The sequence below is a fragment of the Ursus americanus genome, chromosome 22, assembly GCF_024610735.1.
Source record: "Ursus americanus isolate L20-20 chromosome 22, mUrsAme1.1.p, whole genome shotgun sequence".
NCBI classification, from domain to species: domain Eukaryota; kingdom Metazoa; phylum Chordata; class Mammalia; order Carnivora; family Ursidae; genus Ursus; species Ursus americanus.
The window spans coordinates 49,646,360-49,669,728 of record NC_142148.1 but is presented as its reverse complement, the minus strand read 5'-3'; the positions used below and the strand labels follow the sequence as shown (position 1 = coordinate 49,669,728).

At 45.7% G+C, this 23,369-nt stretch overlaps 1 protein-coding gene across 9 annotated transcripts in view; it reads left to right on the top strand.

Moving 5' to 3' along the window:
* LOC123803122 (focal adhesion kinase 1-like) overlaps positions 1-23,369 on the top strand; it is a 285,650-nt gene that overhangs the window by 196,694 nt on the left and 65,587 nt on the right. For 3 of the 9 annotated variants that reach the window (XM_087853811.1, XM_087853809.1, XM_087853810.1), the window contains exons 2-3: positions 3,387-3,516; positions 12,419-12,516. The gene's annotated coding sequence lies outside the window, so the exon portion shown is untranslated. Of the gene's footprint in view, positions 1-1,388; positions 3,517-9,183; positions 9,301-12,418; positions 12,517-23,369 lie in introns of those variants that run through there. The other 6 variants (XM_087853808.1, XM_087853807.1, XM_087853813.1 and 3 more) reach the window with 5 other exon arrangements.

The window sequence follows — 23,369 nt, the reverse complement described above, 5'->3', positions numbered from 1 at the left end:
GACTTGATAAAAGAGGTAGCAGGAGTAACTTAGTTTAAATGCAAGTTGTCTACATATGAATTAATTTTTGTCGGGTGACGGTTGATGATTTGGTTGGTGAAGAGTTGATGTTTGATTTTCGTCTTTGAGTCTGCCCTTTCAACTATTTCATTGGAAATTCTAAACTTTTCCACTGGGTGTTTGCCTCCTTTATTTTTATTGTTTTAGGTAGTCTAGGGTTTTAGAGGTTGATCTAAATTTAGGGATCAGCTGGTCCGGGGCTCCCACTGTAGAGAGGAAGAAATAACAGGGTAAGGCTCCTTGGGTAAATGGCTCCTTGATACTGACAGAGGAGAACTCTCAAGATTCTCTCAGCTGTCTTGACCTTTAGCTCACGGGTGATCTTTTTAGTAGATGAGAAGGGTATGAAGACAGCTTCTAAAACTCAGGTTTCCTATTAACTGTCAGGAGATTGAAAAAAATGGATGTAATTGAAAAATGGGTGAGAAATGGACACCGTTGAATCCGTTGTTCACACTGTATCCAAGTAACTTGTGGTTTGCATTCAGTCATTTATTTCTACATTGTCTTGGATATTTGAGGAATGACAAAACAAATCTCACACGTGTATATAGTCTAAGTTTTAGAAGACTAATAATGCCAGTTGTTCTCACTTCTCTACCAGATTCAGAGCATTGTCCTGAGTCACTCTTGACTCTTGAGCATCTTGTCCTGATGGGGATTCATTAAAAAGAAGACAGTCCTGGGGTGCCTAGCTGGCCCAGTGGGTGGAGCATGTGGTTCTTAATCTTGCGGTTGTGAGTTTAAGCCCCACGTTGTGTGTAGAGATTATATAAGTGAGTAAGTAAGTAAGTAAATTAAAAAAAACAAAGACGGTCACTGCCTCAGGAAGCTTTTGGGTACGTCAGTGGTCCTGAAAGTAGTGTATGTAAGAATCACCAAGGAGAGTATATGAGAGATGCAGGCAGGGGGGCCTGGTGCCTTAGTCAGTTAAGCGTCCTACTCTTGTTTTGGGCTTAGGTCATGATCTCAGGGTCATAAGATCCAGCCCTGTGTCAGGCTCTGTGCTCAGTGTGGAGTCTCCTTTCCTGCCCCACCGCCTCGTGATCTGGCTTTTTCTTTCTCAAAAAAAAAAATTTTTTTAATGCAAATGCCTGGTATTATCCCACAGAGATGTTGGATGATCATTGCTGATGTGGAAGCCTGTCACCTGCATTTTATTTATTTTTTATTTTATTTTATTTTATTTTATTTGTTTTTTAAAGATTTTATTTATTTATTCGACAGAGACAGCCAGTGAGAGAGGGAACACAAGCAGGGGGAGTGGGAGAGGAAGTAGCAGACTCCCAGCAGAGGAGCCTGATGTGGGGCTTGATCCCATAATGCCGGGATCACGCCCTGAGCAGAAGGCAGACGCTTAACCGCTGTGCCACCCAGGCACCCTTGTCACCTGCATTTTAAACTAGCATCTCCTCGTGCTGAAAGAACACTGCTGTAGTGTTGCTGTAAGTACGTTGTAAATCATCAGGACCTAGAGTTTGGGAGGCCCCCAAGACTACCTGCAGGTTCCGTGGTTCACTAGAAGGACTTAGAGAACTGCGAGAAGCCATTATCCTCATGGTTATGGTTTATTACAGGGCAAGGATGCGGACAGAAGTCAGTGAAGGAAAGGCACACCGGGCGAAGTCCAGGGAAGACCAAGCATGAGCTTCTAGTTGTCCTCTCGCAGTGCAGGTGTGCTGACTTCTCCCAGCACCGATGCTGCCAACCAGGGAAGCTCACCTGAGCCTTGGTGTCCAGGATATGTATTGGGGGTTGTCCCATAGGCACTGCCTACATGGCTGAGTTTAGTCTCCAATCCCTCTGGAGATCAAACTGGTGTCGTGTGTGGCCCAAGGCTCCACCAGAAATCAAATTGTTAGCATGGACTGTCTGGTGTGGCCGAAGGCCCCCAGCTAAACAAAGACCGCCTTATCAGGCAGGGGATTCCAAAGGCTCAGAGGTGACTTCCCAGGAGCTGGGCAATGGCCAAATCTTCCCTGGGGCAAGCTTAATCCTTTCCTGCATACAGCCTAGAAAGTAAATTGTTATTCCTGTCATTACTAGGGAGTTCAAGAAATTACTGCTTTTGGGGCGCCTGGGTAACGCAGTCCTTAAGCGTCTGCCTCCGGCTCAGGGTGTGATCCCGGCGTTCCGGGATCGAGTCCCACATCGGGCTCCTCCGCTGGGAGCCTGCTTCTTCCTCTCCCACTCGCCTGCTGTGTTCTCTCTGTCACATAAATAAATAAAATCTTCCAAAAAAAAAGAAATTACTGCTTGTAGGTAGAAGATACATTGCAACCACATGTAGTGTAATTTGCCACAAAACTAAAATACCAGAATTTCTGCACCCAAGTGAAGATGTCTCCAGAAGTGTGTCATACTTGACACCTGTCGTAATGTTTTCATCAAGAATTTGAGTAAAGAACAGGAGTTAATGCTGGGAGACCGTTCATTTTTAGAATCAGGATTTGAAAATACTTTGACAGGTTGTAATGAAGTGCTAAAATCAACAAGGTAAAATTTATAAGGAATAAAGGTAAAATGACAGACTTAAGTTAAAAAGAAAAAAACAGCTGAGAAGTTAAAGATATGTGGTATGTGCCTTAGCTGTACCTGTGGTCAGAAGATCTGGGGAAGATGACTGAAACGGATCGGCAGGCTTCTTTGTGAAGGGGCAGATGGTAGATATTTTAGGTTTTGCAGACTAAGAGGCAAAATGAAGGATATTATGTAAGTACTTACATAACAGGAGAGAACACTAATATCTATAAAATTTTTATTGACAGAATTTCAAATAATAGTTGAGTATGTATATATATTTTAATACAGGTCTAATAAGAATGGAATTGTTTTTCGGGGGAGGGTTGGATAACATGTTTTGTAATTGGAGCTCACAGGTAGTGTTCCGTATCATCACAACCAATGACAAATGTTCAGTCTCGGGGCTGATCGTCACGGAAGGTTACAGATGTCATCTCTGACAGTGTCTGCATACTCGTAGGTGCTCTTGCACACTGATACCAGTTCGGGAGCATATCATTTCAGTTTAGTGTATTCATCGTTTGGCAGACATCGATAGAATTCCACTAGATTCTTTTTGATGTTTGCCTTTCCGCACGTCATTACAGCGCAGATTCCTCTCTCCGATGGATGGTCTGATGGAAGTGCCTCAGTTGCTCGGTGAAGTGGGTTTGAGATACGTGAATTTTCATTGTACTTGCATTGAGGTTTGAGAAATGCCGCTGGAACTGTAGTTTGAGCTCAAAACACATCTGCTACACGTTTGTGTGGGGACATAAATCCACTTCTCTCTTTAACTTTTAATTTTTTTCATTTTTAATTAGCCGCTATGCCCAGCGTGGGGCGTGAACTCCACCCTGAGGTCAGGAGTTGCACGCTCCTCCGAGTGAGTCAGCAGGCGCTGCTCTAACTTGTGGCGGCGGGGGAGCCGTGTGGCCGCGTCGGACGTTGCTTGTGAGTAAGATGCTTGCAGCCACTGAAATGCCGTCACTGCCCGAAGTCCCTCATATGAGCGCTGCTGTGCCTTGTCAATTTAGGCTGAGCTCATGAAGAAATGTTAACATGTAGGAGCAAAAGCTAATTTCCGAAGCAATTCAGTGTTTGGTAATAGTGATGAGTAAAGGGGGGGGTCTTTTTCAAGTAGATTTCAGTCTTGGCTCTGCGGTTGAAAAGTCACAACAGAGCCTTGCACAAACCATTGAACTGCAGTGTGGTAGGACAAGTCAGGCTATTTCATGAGGTTGCCGTTGGTACTACTGGCTCAGTAACACATGATGGGTTCGAATACTTTCCAGAAAGCTCCTGCTCATGAATGATAGACTGAATAACCATAGTTTAAATGCTTTAAGCAACTTATATTTTCATCATTGTAAATTTTCCAGCTAACCCTTTTTCTGCTCTGCAGATATTTTTACTGTCATCAGTTATAATGTGTCTTAGCAGATTCTACTCCAGGTTGTATTAAATCAGGGTTTTCTTAATATCTTTAAAAGTGTTCTCACCAGCAGTTCCACACTGACTGCCCTCAGAGGCCCCTTCTTCAGTCCCATTGACCCCTTGAACAAACAGCCTAGCAGTGTGGGGAACACCTGTTGGCTCAGTCCTTCGCCTCGTTCCTTCACTGACTCTCTGTTGTCATCCATGTAAGATGAGGGACCATTTAGGGTTTGGAGCAGAGAAGCGATGCCGTCTGATCCAGGCTTGGAATCGGTCTGCCGTGGTGAGCGTGTATGCTAGGGTGGCAGGGCTGGGAGCGGGGAGGCCTGTTCCGGAGTGCTGTAGTCATTTCGGTGAGGGATGGTGGCTCCGGTCACGATGGTGTTGGTGAGCATGATGGCGAGGGGACAGCGTCTGGGCCTCTTTTGTGGGAAGAACCAACATTACTTGCTGACAAGACCGGATGGGGAATGTGGGAGGAAGACAGGCGGCAGGGATGACGTCCGTTGTTTCTCGCCTCAGCAGCTGGAAGGCGGACGTTGTCGTGAACGGAGAAGGCTGTGTGTAGGAAGGTTTGTGGAGGGGGCGGGCCAGTCAGCACCTGGGCTTGGAGGTGTCGGACGTTTCACTGAGTTCTCTTCGGTGATGCTCCACTTCCCCAAGGGGCCTACAAGCAGGCCCGGCAGAGAGTACACCTGCCAGGGTTTGGTCAGGAAAACCCGGGCCATTCTCGACAATTAGTCGTACGGGGAATTAGAATCCATCCCTACCGCTGGGAGGGCTGGCAGAGTTGAAGAGAATGATGTTTCTCTTCATTTTGCCCACGTTGCCTCTTATTAGCGTTCACTGCCCGCCGCCCTGAGCTGTAGCGGGAAGGGGTTTTGGGAGAAGTAGCTCTGCCGTCTCGGTGATGCGCAGGAGCAGGCCGCGGTGGGGCTGCGGTGCAGAGTGAACAGCGGTCAGTCCAGCGCAAGGCCAGGCAGTCGGGCTGAGCCGGAGGGACAAGTTTTAGCTTTGTTAGCATAGAAGCAGCATTTGAATGAGCTTGCCTGGGAGGTAAGCATAGCTGAGAGGAGAAAGGACAGAGCCCTGGGCGACTCTGGAAGGAGGGAGCCATCGGTGGGGTAAGAAGAAAATCACGAGAACATGAGTGGGAGATCAGCTCTTGTCAGTTGTCGAAAGGACGAGCCCTGGGCTCTAATGATTGGATTGAGCAGTGCAGAGGTCGTTGGTAGTCTTAGAGGGAGAAGTTCGTGGAGTGGTGGGGGCCAGAGCCAGTGGGTTTAAGAGAGAAAAGGAAAAGAAGAATTTGCGATATCGAGTATGTTGTGTGTATGCTTGTTTGTGGAATTATTTGTACAGTAGTTGTTTTAAAGTCCCTCTGGGCTGATTGTCATATTTGTTCCCTTCTTGATATTGGCTTGTGTTGATTTTCTCCTCCCACGGGAATTGACGCTTTTCTGGTTCTTCCTATGCTGAATAAGTTTGGGGTGTGCCCTCCCCATTTAGGATATCATGCAAGGAGACTTTCCATTGTATTGAAATCTGCTCATTTTGGTCGTGGTTTAAATCCAGTCTTGCTTCCTAATCCCCCTGCTCCAGTTTACTTTTCAGAGTGGTCAGAGAGCTTCTGCAGTTACTCTTTCCAGCCTTCCTAGTTGCTCTTTCTAGGAGAGGCAGGAGGGAATGTGCTTCGTCTTCCTTACCTAGATCTGGGACCCTTCGCTTTGCAAACTGCTTCCATTTGTCCAGGTAGTGATCTCCAGTTCCACCGAGGCCAGTGATGCCCGCACGACTGTGTCTCTTGATCACTTACCACTCCCAGGCCTTGCAGGAGATTTCCTGCTAAGTACTGCATGCATTTGGTTCATGGGTCCTTCCTTTGGTGCCTCTCTCAGGTAGACAGAATGACCCTTAGGTATACCTTAGTAGCCCATTCGTTCATTTGTGTACAATTGAAGCGTTGTCTTGTCTTGAATATGTTAACTGTGCCTATTAATTAATTTGAGTAGAATAGTGTTTCTTTCGTATTTTTAATGAGCCTTTGCGCAGTGGAATTTTCTATGGATATTATTTACAGTGTAGAACAGAATGGTGGTTAAGAGGATGGGTGTTGGATAGGTCTTGCTTTGAACCTCAGATTCGATTCTTATTCCTTGCATGTTGACCAGGTTCCTTAAGCTCTAAATCTGTTTTCTTATCTGTTAAGTGGAGATTATCATAACTCTTTGACAAATGTGACAGAACATAGTTCTTAGTACATGGCTAGTTAGAGAAGAATCAGCCTGAGGTTCAGCAAATACAGTTCCCAGTGATGTAGTTATTTCTGTTGTGGGGATTTAAAAGCTAATCTTATTCCCTGATGAGTTTGACCAGCGTATCTAAGAAGTGCAAGCAGTTGGTATTCACCGTGTACTCTGCATGTAGAACGGGCGATTTATTGTTGTTGTTGTTGTTCCTAATACCGGTTTTTCAGCAATTAGTAATATTGCCTCTTCATTTCCCTAATGTATTCACATCATCAGTAGCTTACTACCGGTTGGACCGCAGACCCTGTTCCATGCGCTGGCACACAGATGAATGGGATGCAGTGACCTATGACCTATGAGCTGCTCCACTGTCTAGTATTAGAATGTGTTTGACTAGAAAATTATTTTGAAGCGTAAAGAAGCTTTTGTTTGCCCAGATAACTTTCATAATCATGTTTGCGTTCTTTATACATTTTTGGTTTTTCAGAAAGTTTCTTCTGACCTGTGTTCTTCAGAGTACAGGTTACTACGGCTTGCCTGAGTGCAGAAACCTTTGGTACACTGAGCTTAGAGGAAGGGACACCTGTGTGAAGTGGTTATATATTTTGGACATTAGAGACCTTCACAGATAATTTAAATGGTTAGAATGTTGTGCATTGAGAAACAGTGGTTTTGGGCTTTATTTGGCAGTTAGCATCAAGCGGACCATTTCCTGCCAGGGGCTCAGCCTGCATGGTTAATTCAAGCCAGAGATCTTCTAATATGGCAGTGTGTCATGTTGACTGTTAGTCAGCTTCAGAAAGAATCTTTCTGTCATGTTTGCTTTGGAAAGCCCAAATCATGTCCATTGTTTTAACAGTAATAAGATCTGGGTAACTTGGGAAGCCAGAATAGCATCGTGATTCTAAGGTAAGCTGGTGTTTGAATGCCTGATCTCTCTCTCCCTTGTCTGCTGTGTGACCTTGGAAAATGTCTTAAGTTTTTTTGGACTTTGTTTTCTCACATGCAAAATGGAACAAGAGTAGTAATCAGTTAGGGCTGTGAGGATTCCAGAGCTGGTGCTTGTAAAGCACTTGGGAGAGATTGCTATGACACCACACCCTCCGCAGATGGCAGGTTGTCACTGTTGTCCGGGTGAGTGAGAGGTGGGTGTCAGGGACTGTCCAGGTTGGACTGTGCACTGAAACGAGACCATTAGAAGCAAAGTGATCGTGTGGAGTATGTTACCTGTTCAGGAAGCATAGATTCAGAGTGTGTTGTGACTGGTGGGAAATTCTCATTTGCATGTTAGGGGGAAGAGAGTTCAGAGTAGCCTGAGGACCCCGTGTACGTATAAATGTCCCCACTTACGCCAGAAACGTAGAGATTGTCCATCTTACAAATACCTTCAAGGAGCTGGCAATTTATTTCATTGTATAATGAGCCAAGTTTAATTTTTCTTTGGAGCAAAAGAATTTAAGCATTTTAATTATAGGATTGGGGAAACACCTAGTTTTCTGCCCTAGTTGAACTAGTTCAAATTGTTATGCTTGTATTTTAGTAGTTCCATGCTGGACGTGGCCCTAAGCTGCCCGCAGTTCCAATGGCAGACATCCAGCAGGTCCAGTGTTGATAAATGCGGTGTTGCTATCTGCTTGAATTCTCCTTAAAATAGAAACTAAAGTGAGGAGCAATTATAAGGCCCTCAAAGCCAGTGTATACGCTCATTTATTCATCATTAGTTCATTCACGCATCAAGTGCATGTGTTCTGATCGTGTGTTTTAGGTGTTCGGTCCAGTGCGCGCTGTTGGTTATAGAGTGGCGAACAGAAACCAGACATGGGGACTAACTGGGCTGTCTTGTGTTTGCGGTTAGTAAGGAGAATAAAGCCAGTTCCAGCGGACTCGCAAGATTTCCCTGAATGACATTTTCAGGTTTATACTCCTAACAGACAAGAGGCAATAAACAAACAAACAAACAACGACAGTAGAAAAAGAGGGCTTTTAAAGAGCAAATGGTTCTCACCTGCTGCAGGCACTGGGGCTTTTTGACCTTCACTTTGGTTTTATTTAATAGTGCTTTAAATATTTGTCTGGGATGGCGGTGCTGAGGCTGCGGAACTTAGGCTGTCGTTGTCCCCAGAATCTTGCTGCTTGGGTGGAGGAAGACACTGACAGGCCAGATTTAACATCCGCTCTAGTTTGTTGCACGGGAAGCTCCACCACCGGAGAGTCCTGCGTCTCTCTCGTCTATTGCCTTGTGTCCTGGGGCCGTGCATGGCATTTGTCAGCGACTCCACAGATACTGGTGTCATGTGAAGGCGTGCTGAGGGGGACAGGAGAGAGGTGTCTCACCTGGGGGAAGGGCACGGCTCCCACCGCACATGTGTCCAGGTCATCCCGGGGAAGAAGGTCCAGGTGGAGGAGGTGTCGAGGAGGGCACAGGTTGTTCTGTACACCGAAAATGGCTTAATGTTGCTGCTTTGTAGGATTCACGGGAGATAGCATGACAGTCAGACTGGGCTTGATCATTCAGGGACCGACAGGTCATATCAAGGAGTTGGGATTTCCTCTTCTTCAAAAGGAGTAATTCTAAAGTACTAGAAACCAGGTGTCCTGATACCCAAGCCGGCACTCTTTTCATATTACACAATGCGTACAATGTCAACCAAGTGTCATCAGGTCTTGGGTTCCATATCCATTAGTGATAGCCGGACTATTAAAGTTCTGTAAGCCCCTGGTGAACTTTTCATCTTTTGGGGAGAGTGAGGATATAGGAGAAATATTTGTTTTCTCAGGTGTGAAAAAAAGTTGAAACTCTAAATTTAAAGGCAAGCAAGGTCCATATGTCTTTGAATTCTAGTTCTCCGGAGGATAGCAGGTATATGTAGTAGATAGTACCCTAATAAATGCAAAAAAATACAAAAACCCTTTACTTTTGTGTATACTCTTGTAGCAGGCGTTGTACTGGACTCTGCAGGGTGATAACTGGATGAGAAATGATCCTCTCCAAAAGGTCTTTGCAGCCGAGGGAGGGAGACAGAGAAGTCAGTCAGTGATGATGGTACAGTGGGTAAGTCCTGTGATAGAGGTGCGCCCAGGGCATTATGATGGGTACTTATCTTTCTTCAGTCCCCCACTTTTTTTTCTTTTTTAAAGATTTTATTTATTTATTCGACAGAGATAGAGACAGCCAGCGAGAGAGGGAACACAAGCAGGGGGAGTGGGAGAGGAAGAAGCAGGCTCCCAGCGGAGGAGCCTGATGTGGGGCTCGATCCCATAACGCCGGGATCACGCCCTGAGCTGAAGGCAGACACTTAACCACTGTGCCACCCAGGTGCCCCATCAGTCCCCCACATTCTTAACCCTTTTTATACCTATTGTAATTTACCCCCTACCCCAGACCTATTTTCCCCATACCATCCAGTAGCCTCTTAGTAATTTTTCTTCATGGTCATACAGACTCATCTCTTCTTCACATTTGATTTCTGGGAGACAGTTTCCTGGAGATCTCTGTTCTGTTCTTTTCCGAGCTGCTTGCTCCTTCGGTCTTTTATTGTGTTGTCCCTGGATGTTCCTTTGTTCTCATCGTTTGGCTTTTGTCCAGAGTTGGATTTTATGTTTGTGGCAACTCTTGTCTTTGTCTTTCTTCACTGACTTCTTCCTTTTGGTGGCGTTAATTACTTTAAAAAGATAGTACAGTGTTTTTGGACAAGTTGAAGACAGCCTTCAGCATGCCCTCCTCTTGAGCAACACTGCTCCGGCTTGGACTTGTTTCCCTCTCTCCTGGTGCACAGCCACCATTCTGGAATCTCCCTTCATCGTCGTCCTGGGGATTCCCTTATCCCTTCTAATGGAAGCTCACGCCTTGCTCATTTTTTGTTGATGCTCGTGTTTTGGTGGAAGACTTTCTCCAGGGGCTTTCTGACATAGGATGCTTAGGAGGCAAACCTTTTGGGACCATGCATGATTGAAACTTGATTGATGGTTTCGCTGGGTACAGAGTTCTGTATTGGAATTCATTTTTGTTCATAAATTCAAAGATTGCTCCATTGCCTTCTTGTTTTCATGTTACTGTTTTAGAATTCAGAAGCTATTCTCATTTTCCTTCGTATGTAACTTTTCCCCCCTCCCATCTTTAGAAGCTTGTAGGAGTTTTACAATTTGTCCAAGTCTTTTGAAATATCGTGATGGTGTACCTTGTGTGGTCGGTTTTCATCCACTGTGCTGCATATTCAGCGGGTCCCTTCATTCTGGTACCTGGGAGTTTTCAGTTCTGGGAATACTCTTTGGCATTACTGTGCTGAGGTTTTCTCCCTTGCTTTTCCTTATTTTGTTTTCCTGGAAGTCTTATTATCCAGAACTTGGCTGTCCTGGGCAAAGGTTGTAATTATCTTAATACCTTTTTCTTCTTCTTCTTCTTCCTTCCTTTGCTCCTCCTTTTCTGCCTTTTTTTTGGGGGGGGTCTTTTTATTCTCTATTCAGGGAGATGACTTCAGTTTGACTTAACCTTTTCTTTAGTTTATTATTTCTGATTTCAGAAAGGTTCTTTAGATTTCCAAGGGCTCTTTTTCTATTTTTCTAGAAGAACATCCTGTTTTTCTTTCTTGATTGCAGTGTTGTCTTACCTCTATATTATTGATAGTTTGTATAGTCTCTGTTTCTTTTAGGTTGTTTCCTTCCTTCTCCTGTCTGACGTGGTGGGGCCCTTTGACTTTTACATCAGGGTATTCTGGGTGGGCCATGTGTTGGGGGTCCCCAGGGTTAGTATCTTTAGATCTGTCTTTTGGAGCTGATCAGATTCCCCAGAAATATTCTCCAGTCTCTTTCCGGCACAATTCTGACTTCAGAATCTGGAAGCCAGCGGTGTGCGTGTGTGGTCTGTTGTAGGAGAGCTGGAGAATTCACTGTTCACTGTATATACGGTCATTAAGTCCAGCTCTGTTCAGTGCAGCTGGGCAGGGTGACTTCAGTCCATAGACGCCTCTACTTTTCCGGGGAATGCCCCCTCCCATCTTCTTTCAGAGTGAGGGGGCATCACGTTGTGCCTGGCTTGAGGTTGAGGTTCTGGTTTCAGCTTCCATGGCCTTCCCCGGCTCCTCTGTATTTGGGGCTATGCCTTTTTTACCCCCGTTCTGTCTACACTGCTGCTGCCACTTCTGGTCTTCTAGGACACTGCTGTGCAAGTGGAAGTGGTTCCCGTGTGTTCCACTGCTGAATTAGGACCTGGCTTTCTTGGGCCTGCTGCCTCCTTTACTCTACTTCAGTCTGTTATAGTTTCTGTCTCCTCCAGGTTTCTTCTTTTTACTTTTTTGTTTGGGTCTCAATCTTCCATGTTAGAAGATTTCCTCAGTACTTCAAAAATCTTGGCTTTTTTCTCCTTTCAGTTCTCCCTGTGCTGTTTCAAACATTTTTTAAAAAGATTTTATTTATTTACTTATTTGAGGGAGTGAGTGTTTGCACAGGAGAGAGAGCAGAGAGCACAAACGGGGAGGGGCAGAGGGAGAGGGAGAAGCAGACTCCCTGTTGAGCAGGGAGCCTGACCTGGGGCTCCATCCCTGGACCCTGGGATCATGACCTGAGCTGAAGGCAGATGCTTAACAGACTGAGCCACCCAGGCGCCCCTGTTTAGAACATTTTTAAAAAATATCTCTTTAGTATAGTTTTGATGGAAGGCAGTGGAACAGATGTCTATACTCTGTCATTGTATCATGCACTTATTAGCCAACCACACCCTGTTAATTTATGATTTTTGATATGTTTGAATAGTTTCCAGTTGCTTCACATGTATTTCTTTTTTTTTTTTTTTTTTTTTAAGATTTTATTTATTTATTTGACAGAGAGAGATACCAGTGAGAGAGGAGACACAGGCAGGGGGAGTGGGAGAGGAAGAAGCAGGCTCCCAGCGTAGGAGCCTGATGTGGGGCTCGATCCCAGGACTCTGGGATCACGCCCTGAGCCGAAGGCACACGCTTAACGACTGAGCCACCCAGGTACTCCTTCCTGTGTGTTTCTTAAGTAGAAATAGGTTTGAAGACAGGGACGTGGTGCCCTCTTCTCACCCCTCATCCCAGGCGTTGCCCAGTAGGCTTGTGTGGGAGGTGATGGAACTGGCTGAGGGGTGAGTTCAGTAGAGCTTCAAGAAGTGAAAGGAAGGGGGTTTTAATGCGCATGTTGTCTCTCCTTGTCAGGTTCTCTGAGGACTATGGAAAGAGGAAAGAGAAACCGGGAGCATTTCCTTTAAACCCACGTTTGATTTCTTCACAGAGGTATCGTGGCCTTCAGAACTGTGAGTATGATTCTCTTGCTACATTTGTGTTTTGGTTTTTCCTTTTGTTTTGATTTTTCTTTCATCTGTCTTAAGGTTTCTTTGACATATACTAGAAACAAATAAAAGCTAGTTGATTTTGCAGAGTAGGTGAGGGAAGAAGTATCAGTTGTTTAGTGCCTTTTATGTGTGGAGAGAGGCAGGCAGGATGACAGTCCTGTCCCTGATAGTTGTGACAGTAGCAGCATGTGCCCTAGAAGAGTGGCCCAACAGGGTCAGCACTGGGCCATCCAGCTCCTAGGTGAGTCTCTGGCAGTAATCCCCTGAATGAGGCTACACTTTGCCCGTTTCACATTTGCATAACTGAAACAGAGGTTAAAGGTTACTAAGTTAGTAAAAAGCAAAGCTGGGATTCAGACTCAGTCTGGCTTTGGAGCCTGTGCTTTTTACTCGTGTTTTATTCTTATGGGCTCTGGATTCAGATGTTGGCTTGGCTGCTTACTTACTAACTCTTCTCTAACTACCGAAACCTAGCTTTCTCTCCATGCGAACTCTTCATTGACTACTTTTTTTTTTTTTTAAGATCTTATTTATTTATTTGACAGAGATAGAGACAGCCAGGGAGAGAGGGAACACAAACAGGGGGACTGGGAGAGGAAGAAGCAGGCTTATAGCGGAGGAGCCTGACGTGGGGCTCGATCCCATAACGCCGGGATCACGCCCTGAGCCGAAGGCAGACGCTTAACCGCTGTGCCACCCAGGCGCCCCTCTTCACTGACTACTTAAACCTAGCTCTTTCCTCTGACAAAGGGTGCTGGTGATGGGACCGCTCTCCCAGGGTTGTGGTGAAGATGCCATAAGAAATGTGAAATGTGCTCAGCATTCACAAATGTTAGCAATTGCTATTCGGTGGCAGTTCCCCCACTTTAATGAGAGGAAAACTAAGCTCCAGAGATTGGGTTATTTGTGATTTGTTAATTTGTAACCTTGGCACTTGTGCTGCACTCCACAGTTGGGAGGTTATAGAATTGAGATTCTATTCCAGTTTGTCTTATTTCCAAAGACTGCTCTTTCTGGTAGGCCTAGTGGTAAATCGAGGACAGATCGTTGATAGAAGATTCATCAATCTGTCTTGTGGTATTAGCATTGGTAAGATTTTAGCAATACATTGCTTTGGTGGAAAAGCCCCATAAACTTAGACTTCATGGATTCAGAATTCAGAATCATTATAATTACGTTGAATTTGACTTTGGCAAGTGTGTTTGTCTTAGATGTCCAAGGGGCAGGACCCTGGATTGTTTTTCCATTTCCTTCTGGGGGTCAGTTCACTTTCCTCCTTTGTTCTCCTTTCTCCCCCAAACCCACTTTTGTTTCTGCCAGGATTAGGTATTAGGGAAGGGAAGGAAAATTGTGTCACGAAGTTTCAGTTTCCAAGTAAGGCCTGGAAGTCTTGCTCCTTTTCTCTGATTCCTTCTACCCTTTCTTGGCTATGAGAGGCACCTGTTCTGTGTGCTGTGCCAGGTGTGACTCTGCTGTCTTTTGGAGAAGGCCATGCCCAGCTGTTTACATCCCTTGTCTCCTCCCCACCCTCCCTGCACATTTCGATGTTTCTTCCTGTACCAGTGGGCTATATTTATTGGGTACAAGTCTGTTTCTGCATCTTTAAGAGCAAAGATTTTGTTATTTCGTTTCTGCATGTTTTCTGCTTGACCCATGGGTAGTTTTCACTAAATGCTGGATGAAGTAGTGTTTAATGCTTGCCACAAAATAAGTTCTCTTTTCTTAGTGGATCCAAACAAGAGGGAGAATATCAAGTATAACTTTTCATCAGCGTTAGCTATTAAAAATCGTTCGTCATGGTAGAGCCCAAGACAGTTTCATATTTAGCAGAAGTTACACAAAATTTTTCTTCTTAATGGGATGTGCAGTGGAACGAAGGCCTGACAGGGAACTGAGAGCCCGTTCTTGGCTCACTGGAACTTTGAACACCGAGATATAATCTGCTGCTTCTAGTTTGGCCCTCCCCTCCCCTCCCCCCCGTTTGAAAATATGTAAACCCAGGAAAAATACCTTATAACCAGTGTTTCTATAATTGTTTCCCCCAATTCTGGACAACTGGTGAGGCCACACGAGTAAGCCTGGCTTTGTACAGCATCGACTTAATGGTGTTCCTCTGAGATCCGGGGCCCTTGATGTACCTGAGTGCCCTGGTCCACTTGAGCCCCTGCAGGATGGATCAGGTTCTTGGTTCTTGATTTGTTTTGGGGTGTTGCATTCTTAAGGCAGAACTTGGGATGGAGGTGTTTTACAATCAGAATTCTAGGAAAGCAAAGCAAAGTTTTGGAGGAGTTGAATTGCTGAAATATGTATGGAGATTATTTTCAGGGTTAATGGGGTGTGGGGAGGCAGTAGACAGAAAAGAAGGTTGCCCGGAGACCCATCTGAAACCCCCCATTTGGTGAATAAAGATAGGTTATTTAGCGTCAGGGCAGCTGAGAACAATCGACATAGATTGAACTGTGAGGTTCTGGGGCTGTTTGTCCAAACAAAGAGTCGCTAGGGTAAGGCGGTGCTGGCTGTCGGCTCCGGAGGCCAGCTGTCCCTCCCTCAGTGTTGAGCCCTGAGATTCGGCTGAGGTTTGAAAGGCTAGTGTGTTGGGAATAGACACTGGTGGTGGGGGTTGGAGGGTGGGGGAGAGTAGAGGACAACCAGGAGATTGTCGGCACGCTGTTCAGGGAACCAGGTGAGCGGCAGCGGAGGCTGGGATTGGAGCAGGAAAACTGGAGGTGGTGAGAAGCAGTTGGGCCTTGGATGTATTTCAAAGGTAGAACCAGTAGGATTTGCTGACAGATTGGATAAGGCATGTGAGGACAAAGGGGAGGAGTTGAGTTGACTAGAAGGCTCTTGGCCTGGGCAACTAGATGGGGGGAAGGCTGTGGGTGGAACTTGGTTTAGAGGGGCAGATGGGGAGCTCACTGTAGGCGTTTTAAGTTTGTGATTCTGTTAGGGATCCAAGTAGAGATGTCATGTAGGCAGTTGTAAATAGGCATTTGGTGGTTGGAAGAGAAGTCTGAGCTGGAAGTGGCCATGAAAACGCAGTGACGGTCTGTGGTCACCGAGGGAGTGAGCACAGAGAAGACAAGCAAGCCTGAGTCTCGGATCACTCTGCCATCAAGTGCTCAAGGACGAACATGAGCAGTGTTTGGCACAGAGCAGGTGTGAAGAAGACCACAAGCACTGGCACCATGGGAAGAAGGGAAGAAGTGTCCAGGAGGAGGATGTGATCAACTCTCTGAAGTGTCAGGAAAGGTCATGATGAGGACTAAGGTTTGGCCTTCGGGTTTGGCGACTTGGAGGACACTCTGGCAAGTGCTCGGCGCAGTGTGGGGGCGTGGTCAGAATGAAAGCCCGCCTGGACGGTGGTGTGAAGGGGGAGAGGGTAGTGAGACAGATTGCATCTGGGTGACTTAGGTCCAGGGTGTACGGTCATCCTCACACTTACTCACCATCTGGGTGCTGAGCAACGCAGCCGGGTCCCTGAGGTCCGTGGTGGTGTCTTCATGTCACGGGCGGGGAAAGGTCAGGTTCAGAGCTTACAGTAGCTTTCTCAAGAGTACGGAGCCGGCAGGCTGACGCCAGGTCTCAGGCCATGCACGCTGTCCTCAGCTGCCCTGCGTCCTGAGGGTGGAGAGACACTGTTGAAGGGGAAAGGGGGTAGCGTGGTTGTAAAATTGTAGGAAAACACTTATGTCCTGCTGGAAGTGCTTCTGTTAGAGATTCTGTTTCTTTTTCTTACTTAGAAATTTCACTTCTATCAGAGGGTGGTACGTGCATGTGTTCAAAAGTAAAACAGTGTTGAATGGTTCATGCAGAACCCAGCGGGCTGCTGTCCTGCCTCCACCATCCGCCTCCCAGAGCTGCCTGGAATCCTGCTTATCTGTTTCTTGTAGCATTTCTGTCCACGGTTCCCAGCAATATCTATGTAGAGGCAGGGCCATCGATGCGTCACTTTTAGAAAAAGTTACATTTTGAACTCCCATCTTTCCCCACATAGTTGTAGCACAATTTTTGTTTAGAACCATAATTTGGCGAATTGTTTTGACTTTGTTAATGTTGCTCACTATTGAGCTGGTGAATGTAGCATGATTATATTCCCTTTTAGTTCAACTTTTTGTTTTCCTGTTTTCTTGAGCTTAACAGTTGCCACTTTTTTTTTTTTCTGTTTGCTTGATATTCTTAAGAGTTCTCACTCTCCCTGACAGTAAGGCCTCTTAATAAAATTTGCCATCTGCTCATGTGTATTCCTTCTGTCTTCACCCCCAGGGACATCTGTTTTCTTGCATGCTGGACAGGTTACTCTCCCATGGTAGCAGGGTTGAGGTGCGTAGGGCAGATCCTGCAGGAGCAGGCGAGACCAGGTAGAGAATCCTGATGGGGAAGACAGTGATGGGGAGCTCAGAGGGAGGGGGACGGTGTCCTCCTGAGAGAGCAGGTCCGGGCATGGTGAGTGGGGCTCGCGGTAGTTGGGGAAAGGCATTCCAGGTGGAGAAGGTGAGAAAAAGCAGAGCGGGACGAGATCGGTTACTTTTTGTTAACCTACAAAGCCTGTATTGTGGCGCCTCGCTAGGTGGTACATGTTAACTTAGTTACTGACTCTTCCTTTAAGACCTTTAAATAGATTTCCATGGAAAATGTGAAATTCAGATCGTTAAACATCTGTCATAAATTTTTTATTTTTTGAAAGATTTTATTTTTTAAGTAATCTGTACACCCAATGTGGGGCTCAAACTTACAACCCCGAGGTCAAGAGTCGTACACTCTACTGACTGAGCCAGCCAGGGTCCCCCGTCATAAATTTTAATATTTTCTTAAAACCTGAGCATAGAATATATCATGACACTTAAATCCAAGAGATCATCTTAAACTGTTGATTCCATGTATTTGTTCATGGAAAAATCTTTATGGATATCCCGTCACTGAGGTGGCCTAGCCAGTCATCGTGCAGTGGTGCGAGTTGTAGATTGGTGGTTGAGTCTCTTCCTATAGCAGCACACACCGCATTCTAGCTCTCTCAACAGATGGGCCTCGGTTGGGCTCCCAGGGCCTGATCGCTTCCCTGGGAATTAATCTCCGTGGGCCTCTGCCACTCCTCTGGGATCGTGGCCATCCGGTCTGACAGCTTAAGTTGCTAATTGACTTGTGGGGAAGACAGATTAAAAATACATTTATATGTGAGCGTGTGAATTTATTTTATAATTGTATTTATGTAAATAATCTGGACATCTATACGTTTACAGTAAAAGGTGTTAAATGCTTTCCAGAAGAGTGATGAAGTTTTATGAGTGCCCAGCATGAGGGAACAGCTCGTGGTGCCTGGCACACAGTAGCCCCTCAGTGAGAATGAATGCTGAGCTCCAGTCTGTCCCCCGCTTGCCCTGATGCCAGCGATGTTGTGAGACACTGCCTCCTCTGCACGGGCCTCGCCCTCAGCTCGGCTCTGAAGGGCTCCAGCCTCAGCACTGCCGGCTGGTGCCTCTTCATGCCACCCCCCCCCCCCCGTTATGCTTTTGTTTCTCCTTTTCTGCTTGGAACATTCATTCTTTTTAAAGGGGAAACTTTGAGGGTTCTGCCCTAGGGCATGGCTGTGTGTGTGTGTGTGTGTCTGCCTGTCTCCCTCTCTCTCATTTGGACCACAGGGCTGGGCTTTGGCATCTTTGTGCATCAGCTCTGCACACACAGGCTTAGCTGGTAACTCATTCAACTTTCTTTATTTGCTTGTCTCACTTCCTTGGTTGTCAGTTCTCGTGGGCCAGGTTCTAACGTTACTGCTTTTTGAATCCATGTGATCTGACATGTTATCAGCACTCAGTGATTGTTGAGTGAAAATAATCCCGAATTGTTGAAATCTGGGGCATTTTTCTAAAGGAGGTGCTGTTTCATGCCGGTGGAGACGGTGGGGAGAGTCTTCCATACTGTAGGAATTCTGGGGGCAAAGGCACTGGGAAATGAACTTGTGTGTGGAGTGTTTAGGCAAACATGGGCTTTCCTGCTGATTATAGTTGGAGGCTGCGTTAAGGTTCGTGGAGAGAGGTGAGTAGGGAAGGCTTGCTCCTCCGCCCACTGTCTCTAAGGGGTGAGGGCGGGGCTCTTGTAAGCCTTTACCCTGCCCCTAAAGATCTGTGCTCCCCAGGTGTGGTTCCAGCCTTTTTGTCTTATCCCTGTCCACCCACTTGACACTGTTCTCTCTTTTCCTGGGAGGCTCACCCACCATTTGGCTTTGCACACCTTGTCTACCTCTGTCCCCCGCTGCCTGGTCACCAGTGCCTTTCCCCTCTACCTGGGGACACCCTGGAAACCACCAAGCCATTCTAGCTTAGATTCCTAGTGTGTGCTCCTTTCCTTGTCAATCCGAATTGTTGGTAAGCGTCAGTGGAATGTGCTTGCGCCCCCAGCATGTGGTAGGTGTGCAGAAGAGGGGAGTTCGTGTTAAGTAGGCCTTTCTGGTGCTGCAAAGAGGCGGGCTGGGCTAGGGGACTGAACACATGGTGCAGGGTGGAGCACCGCAGTAGGGCAGTGCTTGGACAGAGACGGGAGCACAGCCTGGCCAGCGTGTTCTCCGTGAAGGGCTCACCTTTGCTTCTGAGGTCTTAACCGAGAGAGTACAGTGAGCCCCCTTTCAGCCCTAGTTTGGATATTATTAACATCAACTTCCTCATGCACAGAAATAATATGGTGGGTATTATAATTTGTCTCTCAGATTGTTTCACTTTCCTCATTGTGTTTGGAGAAGAAGCCGCTGGTTTCCCCGTGTTCTTTTCATGTGCAGTTTTAGAGCTTTTCGTTTCACGTAGGACCTTTCGTTTCACGTAGCGCGCGCCAGGAAATGTGTGCACCAGCTGATGCTTTATCGCAGGCTTCCGTCCGTCTGTCATGGCCCCCGCCCCCAGTCTCCTGGTTGAGCAGTAATTATATGAACCCGTAGAGTGTGTCGTCCCCCCGATCACCCTCCTCCCGGCACCACTGTCCCCATCTGTCCCGGCGCCCGCTCCTGCTCGCCCTTCTCACCAGCCGGCACACTCTGGGGTCTACTTGTTTGCGCTGTTTGCTGTCCTGCAGTGAAATGCACCGCCCCCCACCAGGCAAGGAACTGCTCATTCCAGATTAATGCTGCACCCCCAGGGCCTCACACTACTAGACTCCTGTAGTGAGCCGATGAGTAGATTGATGGATTTAGTCACCTTGTCTGCTTGCAGAGACAGAGGTTCACATCACTAGAGGCAGATGAGAAGGGTCATGGAGGTTTTTGTGAAAATTAAAAAAACTTCTTTGTAGTGCCTGAATGGTTAGTGACACTGAGTTTTTAAAGCAGATTTCACAAATCTTTCCTTTCAAATTCATCTGTAATTGTTCAAACTATTAGGAATTTATTGTAAATTTAACAGTTTTCTGTATTTCATAACTTTATCTGTTTTCAGTTAAAGAGAAAAATCCATTTTGAAACAATTATCACTGAGTGGTTTTGTTTTGCCTTTGAGTAATATTTGTATAAATGGTAGTGTGATTGTAGCTCCCAGAGCGGAGGTTTATATGCCCGTCTACATTATCTTCTTTACCTTCTTCAGATGATACATGTCGGCATTTCTATACCTTTCTCCTGAAAAGTTGTAGAAAATGAGTCCTATTCTAAATGTTGTATAGGAGTTTGATGTTGAAAACCAAGCAGTGGTGGTAAGTTTTTCCTTTGAGCGTGAAGACCAGCGTGCCGTTGGCTTCTTTCCTGTGCTCTGACGCTCCGGTGTGTGTGTGTGTCCGTGTCGCCCTCTGCGCACAGTCTGCGGCGGAGTCGTTGGTCAGGGGGCGGTGCTTTGCCAGTGACAGCAGCTTCCGCAGCTGACAGGCTTCGGGTTCCCTTCTGTTTCAGCTGGGGCCCTGTCACATCTGTGCATCGATTTGGGCGAACTGGTCTGTGAACAATAGTGTGACTTCTGGTCAACCTGTCCAGGTAGCGAGGTCTGTGAGCTCCCTCAGTTGTGTGCGGTACGTCTCAGTTTGGAGGGCTTCGTGCTGTTCCAACGCTGTTGTAAGGGGCAGCGCTTGGCTTATGTGTGGCAGTGGTTCATCTTGTTCGTTTATCTCGTGGCCTTAATATAAATTCACTTATTGGTTCTGGTGGTTTACTGGAGCAAGTAGAAAATCCAAAGAAATCTATGCTCGTGTAATCTGAAAATAACCTTTTCTGTCCAATCTTTATGTCTTTTATTTCTCTGTCTTGCCCTCTCGCCTTGACCGGCACCTTCATTACAGTGTTCTTGTCATGTGCTGGCCTCAGGGAGCAAGTTCTCAGTGTCGAGTAGGGTTTAGTCCTCGTTTTGTCTTTGTTTTGGTAGAGGTCCTCCGCTGAATGTAAAAATTTTCCTTTTAACTCCTGGTTTTCTGAGAGGTGTTGTGTTTTTGTTTTTGTTTTTAAATCGTGAGAGGGTGTTGCATTTTGTCAAGTGCTTTTTCGGTGTGTATTGAATTGCTTGTAGAAATTTTCTGTTTTATAAAATAATGGGTGAATTACGTTTCGATTGTTGAATCAGCCTTGCATTTCTGAGGTAAATCCCACTTGATCATGTTGTATTATCCTTTTATATATTGTTAGATCGATAGGCAATATTTTGTTTAGGAAATCTGTATCTATTTGCGTGGGGGTATCAATCTGTCATTTTTTTTCTTGTGACCTTTTTGTGGTGCTCTCATTTCAAGTACCGCCATTCTCATAGAACAAGCTGGGACGTGTCCCCTTACGTTTCCGTTTGCATGACCAGTGTATGTAAAGTTAGGGACACTAATCTCTCGTGGCAGTACTGGGAGTCTTAGTCCCATTTGGTGGCGAGGTACTAGTCACAAAGGGCTGTAAAGCAGCAACAGGAATGTGTTATGTCTTGTGTAGTTGTATTCCAGGGATGGGGATGCACACACGCATGTATGTGTGTGCTCATGTAGAAAGCCGTGGAGCTCTGCGCTCGGGATTTGTGCATCTCACACGTTAGGCTCCAGTCCGGACTAGCAGAATTGGACCGTGTGTGCAGCCCCCACGCAGCGATGCAGCTCTGGAGGTCTGGCATTGTGCTCAGTTTGGAAAGGGAAGATCAGACGCATCAACACGGTATCTTAAGCCAGGTTCCTAAAGCCCAGGGAAAAGAGTATATATAAAATCTGAGATACGAGATTTTAAATGCTTAAAAATACCCTAATATTACACGTGTAATAAAGTGGTACAGCGTTAAAGGAATTTGTTAGAAAAAAATGCAGACAAAAACTTATAACAGAAAAGGAAACCATTTCCTAGAACCAGGGAGCAAGGAGAAGAATTGAGGCTTGAATGTTGAGGAAGGGGGCCGAGAGCTGCTGGGCAGAGATTCAGGGGATGAAGGGCGGCTCCTGCAGAGTCGGACTGGAGCGGGTGCCAGAGAGGCCCAGTGCTTCCTTCTGTGTGGCTCTGCTGCTGGGAACATCTGATGAGCTTCCGTCAGTGGCTGATGCCGCAGGTGGAAACATTTCAGACCGGAGCTGTGTTTACACCCCCATCGCTTATACTGTAATGTCTCTGTGCGGTGCTGTGAGAGGTGTCAGGATGTTGCCGGAAGAAAGAGCTCTGCAGCAGTCACTTCCACAGGGAGGGTTCCCCTGATTTTCGGACACCTTGCTTTTCAGACTGTAGGTGGTTTCAGTGACCTGCAGATTTTATTTGGATTGCAGCTTGAGACTTTTTCACACAGTCTTGTTTAATGTTATGTAATGAGTTTAGGGGACGTGAATATAAACTTTCCTTATATTTATGTTGGCCAGAAAAATGTTGTATTGAAAGATATACGTAGTCTGTCTTATATTAAAAGCAAACAAACAAAAACCAAGGAAAAAACTTAGGACCTTGTTAAGCAGGATGAGGCCGTATGTTGTATTTCCCCCAAGGTCTGTTTTGTTAACCATTTCAAATTTTTTTAAGAGAAACAAAATACTTCCAGAATATCATATACTAACTTTACTTTTCTACTGTGAAAATCTTACCTATTGTAAAGTTGACAGAATCATTGAGAAGATAATATCAGACTGTCGGGTATTCTGTTTGTTTTAACTTTTATGTAAGATCATGATGGAATGGTGTACTGCTGGTATATTTTCAGTTTAGAAAAATGCATATTGTCTTTTTATAGGGCAAGGTTTAGCGGAAAATTCTTGGAACACTTGTGCTTCATTTGGTCATTGGGTTTAATTACAGATTTCAAACATACCAGATAGTATTATAGTGGGAATGATAGTCTGTTGTTTTCTTTTTTTGACAAGGATTCATAAAGCTTTGAAGTGTGGCAGGAAAGATGCTTTTTAGGGCTATGATGGGACTTTTGAAGTATTAATTAAATGGGGGGGGCCTTTTAGGCTTTCCATTTTGAAAACAATCTTAGCATTTCCCTTTCATCGGCCTAGAGAATTCAGGTTATCCCTCCTAAGCACTGCTGCCGCGGATTGGATGCTGACATCGTCTCTAATATATCTTGGTAATAAGCACTCTACCTTCATTATCTCCTCTAGGATGGTGGGTGTTACTGCTTGTGCTCTGCAGACAAGGAGCCTCTAATAATTTAAGAGTCACTTGTTGGGAGCGGGGGAGGCAGGTATAGTCTTTAACATTAGTAACACGCACTGCTTCTCAGTCGGGATCTTGCTCAGAAGTCACGGCCTCTGGAACCGTCACTGAGACTTGTCTCTTCGGTAGAATTCACAGCCTTCTTCAGTTATAGGCTCAGGGACTAGATTGGGCTCATTCTTTTAAAGGTTTATTTGTGTGATTTAGGTGAAGTTTTAGGTGTCCTATAATCTCTAGGGTGTCT